This window comes from Trachymyrmex septentrionalis, unplaced genomic scaffold (assembly GCF_001594115.1).
Source record: "Trachymyrmex septentrionalis isolate Tsep2-gDNA-1 unplaced genomic scaffold, Tsep1.0 scaffold13, whole genome shotgun sequence".
Taxonomy (NCBI): domain Eukaryota; kingdom Metazoa; phylum Arthropoda; class Insecta; order Hymenoptera; family Formicidae; genus Trachymyrmex; species Trachymyrmex septentrionalis.
Window position 1 is genome coordinate 306,055 of NW_017304438.1, and position 4,844 is coordinate 310,898.

The 4,844-nt window shown below is 39.4% G+C and overlaps 1 protein-coding gene across 3 annotated transcripts in view; it reads right to left on the bottom strand.

The window, feature by feature from the left end:
* The window catches only part of LOC108756941 (protein singed), a 30,547-nt gene extending 26,195 nt beyond the window's left edge, over positions 1-4,352 (bottom strand). The window contains exon 1 of one of the 3 annotated variants that reach the window (XM_018501146.1): positions 3,954-4,352. The gene's annotated coding sequence lies outside the window, so the exon portion shown is untranslated. Of the gene's footprint in view, positions 1-2,850; positions 2,966-3,946 lie in introns of those variants that run through there. The other 2 variants (XM_018501145.1, XM_018501147.1) reach the window with 2 other exon arrangements.
* Between the last annotated feature and the right edge of the window lie 492 nt (positions 4,353-4,844).

Below are 4,844 nucleotides of genomic sequence, written 5' to 3' on the forward strand. Positions count from 1 at the left end.
CTTAAGAGTTGCAGCGCAAAAATTAAAATTATATGAACATGAAAGCGCATAGATCCTGTGTATTTGATTTTCCAAATCGACTGTTAATAAGTGAGGAGGGGGAGGGGGCTGACTGACAGCTTACTCAGCTCTCCACAAAATTTTTTTTAGCTAAACAAAATAAGCGCAAAAATTTTTTCTTGCGGATTTTGAAAACGTATAAATAACGGCATTATTATACAATTTATTCATTAAGATTTGGTTAAGTGGGGCGCCACCTAGGCAAACGTCTTAATGTGTGACTCAGCGCATATAAAAAAACGAGTTGTACAGCCGGTCACAAAAAGGTTGCAACACTTTTTTTCGATGGATTTTGGAATTTATTGTCAGTCTTACTCGTAGAACGGTTGAACGTAAATGGTTAGATCTATAAATAAGAATCAATCGTTCCAGCAAGCTGTATTCCAAAATTCATCGAAAACCATGAAAAAGTGTTACCTTTCTATAACCGAGTGCATATCAATTGTATATGAACCAATTGTGCACAAGCCAATCACAGCGCTAGAAATAAAATTTTTTAAAAACTCCCTACGCAGAAATCGCTGTGACTGGCGGTGAGCCATTGAACCACTCCCTAAAAAACGTGTCTCCTATTTTTGTCTATATTTAAACGTCCAAAACTTATTGAAATCGGAGGGAGTAGTTGGTTGTTCCCCCTTATGAGTTTACTAAAAATAAGATTTTTTCATTAAAACAAGCAAAGATACAAGATGACTTTAAATTTTTGACTGCAAATTTAAAATTAGAAGCCTAGACAAAAAAACCTTTAAAAAATATCAGTTATGTGTAACACGTACATATAAGTTTAATTTGTTTAATTTGATATATATCATATTAAATCTATCATTTTCACTTTTTAAAGTTCAACTTTAGATTTGAAACCACAAAAAAGTACTAAGATTCAACAAGATACGTATAACAAAAATTTGTGTAACAAAGAGATAAGCGTTGTACATTACAGCCGAGAGCACTTCTTCGTCGCTATAATGATTAGATATAATTACACTTTCTCGTATAATTTGAAATTGCTAGAAGCCACGTTATTTCGAAGTTGGCGAAAGCAACCATTCTAAACTAGTTGTGATGAATGTATTATGTCTCGTCGTATTCCCTTTGGTAAATGGAAGAAAGGAACAAAGGTGCAATGTGCACATTACCCACCACACAAGTTATATGTATGCATACGGTTACCTATATGTATAGCGCGATTACTATAAAAAGTAGGATTTATTAAGAAATCTAATAATGTGACATTTAAATCCTAATAACATTAAATTTAAATCCAAATATCTTGGAATTTTTAGAATATTTTAAATTAAGTTTGATTCTTAAACTCTTCTTGATGTTATATCAATAAAGCTATTAAAATCGTTAAAAACTTTTTATTATTATGACAAATATGAAATGGTTATAAAAATGTTACAATTATAGTATCTGCGATTTATCGTACTCCGCCTTACTAACGACGAGTTAAATGGCCACGATTGTTACTCTCGCGAATGCATTAATCTCATGATAACGCCAGCCTGACATTATATTGTATATTTATTCTAGACATTTATTCATTTTTTCACACAACAACTATCGATGGACTTTGTTTCGGCTCGTAATAGTATATTAATGCGAGTTCTCGAAAAAAATATCTAAACGAGTATATTATAAAAAATTACATTTACTTTAAATTAAAAATTTATAATGCCAGATACGGTAAAAAAAAATCTTAATGTAATTTTTAAAAGACGTTCGTTTATAATAAATCTGTTTTTTTATTCGCGCACTGTCAGAACTGATGCACACAGTGCAGTAAGTTGAAATGAAAAATATATATATGTTTATTTTATTTCAACTATACAGTCTATTCTACAATGTGTTTTTTGTTTCTTGTTTTTTTTTTGCATCTAGTCTTTTTGCTTATTATCTAGTTTTTTGTTTTCTGTCGCCGAGATAAAAGTTAACGAACTCCGGAAGAAACAAAAAATAGTAGCAAGAAATACAATTAAGTTTGATTCTTGAATTTTTCTTGATGTCATAAAACTATTAAAATCGTTTATAAACTTTTTTTATTATTATGATAAACATAAAATGATTATAAAAACCACACACAGTTAAAACGGTCGCAAAAGGAGAAAAAAGCAAGAAATAGGAAACAAAGATCATATTGTAGAATAGGCTTACGTCTCGATTTCGGGGAAGAACGCATTCAGCGATGAAAAAAATGAGTTAACTTTTACTTGCTATATGTGATTAGCTGTATAAGCAAGTGATAGATTTTGTCGAAGGTCTTTGGGATAAATGTTTCGAGTTGTTAATGAATCCATTGGTGCACTGAATTTGACGTTACACTTAAAAATACCTCATTAAGCCTCTTGACTCTTCCGTCGTAAAAAGGCCTGATTGGAGATCACGGATTAGGATCACCGCAAAAAAAAAAGAAAAGAAAAGGAAAGAATTGAGCAATCGAATGTTTATACCTCTACTACACTGTGTCTGTATACTAGACTTCCATTCGATTTCATGGAGATGGAAGGAAAGTTTACACAAACCATGAACAACATTAGTCGAATAGAACAAATCGATTCTCACGGAATAGGAAAACGCGGGCTGAATAAAATATACAGAGGAGTGAATCGACTCTCTGCTTTTTCCTAATTACTTCTCCTCGATGTCATACCGTACGCCCTTAAAACGCGGATCCGACCCCACCCAACGGGCAGACAGATAAGGCAGGCAGGCAGGCAGATAAGCAGGCAGGCAGGCAGGCAGGCAGGCAAGCAAAACGAAGAGAAATCAGAGCACACGTTGGTGACTCACCACTCGGTGCTTCCGCACGAAACGAACTCACTCGCAACCCCGCTGTCGCACGCGAAGGCCGGTAAAAATAGTAGCGAAGGCCGCGGCGCCGACAGCAATTTTCACGCCGCGCGCGAAGCCAAGCACCCGTCTGCCCGCCCTGTTCGCCCCACGAAGGGCTCTCCGCCTCCACCACGGTCACCATGGGAACTGACCCTTGGCGTAAGCCCTTCAAGGCTGCGCAAGCTCTCCCGCGGGGAGTTTACACGCACAGGGAATCCCGATTGCGTTCGTCCTGCAGGGAATCGTGACGGCGGCGACTCGTGCAGTCCGAATTGGGGTAAATCGAGTTGTCCGCCGCCCTTTCTGTCGCCGACGCCGACTAATCAATTCTGTCTAGATCGTAGACAAAATACGAAGTGTTCTCTTGCGGTTAAGAACTATCCTGATACATCCCGAGATTGTGAAACTCTGTTTAGTTTGGAGACATTGACTTTGGTTCGACAGCAAATCGATTTAATTTCATTGCTTAATTTAGGTCTTAATTTAACAGCATCAAATTCAGGGGTGTCTTCTTGAGATACGAGATAATATTTGGATCGTTGTTCAATTCCCACTGTAACTTTTTGAAGGTTACGGTAGATACGAGGTATGCAAGAAAGAATGGAGTATACAAAAAAAAAAAAGAAATAAGAAACGTCGCGACGTTCCGAATTTGGTTTATCGAACAAACAACTCGAGTTTACATCTTGACATAGAGACTCTTCATCCTCGTCACATCCCTATGCGCTCTTTATTGCCAAGGGAGGGGCGAGGGGGGGTGTTGAACCTTCGTCTACTACACAACTTCAACTCGGATAAAGACAGGTACCTATGGCAGAGGATGAAATCTCTTTTCTCTATAAAGATATTTAAAAGCTGATGCGGCACTTCCGATCATCTAGGATTTTCCAGAATTCGTCGTTTTTAAACGGTTCAGCCTGCTGATGTATCATTCAGAAGGACAGGGGCAAAACGCATATTATCCGGAGATGGAATTCGCAACGTCGCATCGACAGTATGCCGCGTTCCGCCGATAAGCACGAACAGGAAGCTGAAACCGCCGACTTCTCTTTACCTCTTACTCTTTTATATCTCTCTTTCTCTCGTCCGCTTCCGCTCCTTCACCGCGGAGTTTCTGCTTCCCTCGATTGTTGGCTCCTGCCGTTCGTCGTTCACCGACCGTATCGATGGCACATGCGTCTCGGACTCTCGGTCTCGGTCCCGGCTCGACTCGACTCAACTCGACTCGACCGCGCCTCAGTTGTTTTTTTTTTTTTTTTTTTTTTTTCGCGCGAGAAAGGAGACGAGATAAGATGACGACGATAACCAGACGGAATAGAGAGGTGGATGTCACGAAGCGATGATTGAAAGGGAACTGACACTCACGAGAGACGCACGTAGCACCGGAGCATACGCGGATCGACACAATCGACGCTCGTCACGCTACTGAGCCAAGATGAGTCGAAGCCGAGCGAACTGAGGCCCGCTACGCCGCTAGCTAGCTAGTAGGCCCCAACGCGACGACGCGATGAGAGCGTGCAAGGGTGGGGGGCTGCTTTGGCTCCCGCGGTTTTCTAGTGATGGCGACGACACCCTCGCGTGGAGGACTTTGAAAGTTTAAACGCTGAGATGAGAACATTTTCCTTCCTTTTCCTTTTTTTTTCTTTTTTTCTTATTGTCGAGGAACAATCGCGGATTGTCCGAACTTTAACCGAGTAAGAACTAATGGATTTTGCACATCGCTACGCGTTTTGTTTCGCGTAACAATTTCTATATCGGGATATAAAGACTGTTTGCCGTCGCGTAAAATTGCACAGACAATCCTGCAAAGCGTCGTAAATCTGAAATTCAATCTCTGAAAAGCAAGGATTAAAAACGTGCTAGCGAAGACTTAACGGGGATCCAGATATCCTTTAGTCCGGATCTACAATAGATTTTTAAGCCTTAAGCCGTAAGAAATTGACCAATTACAA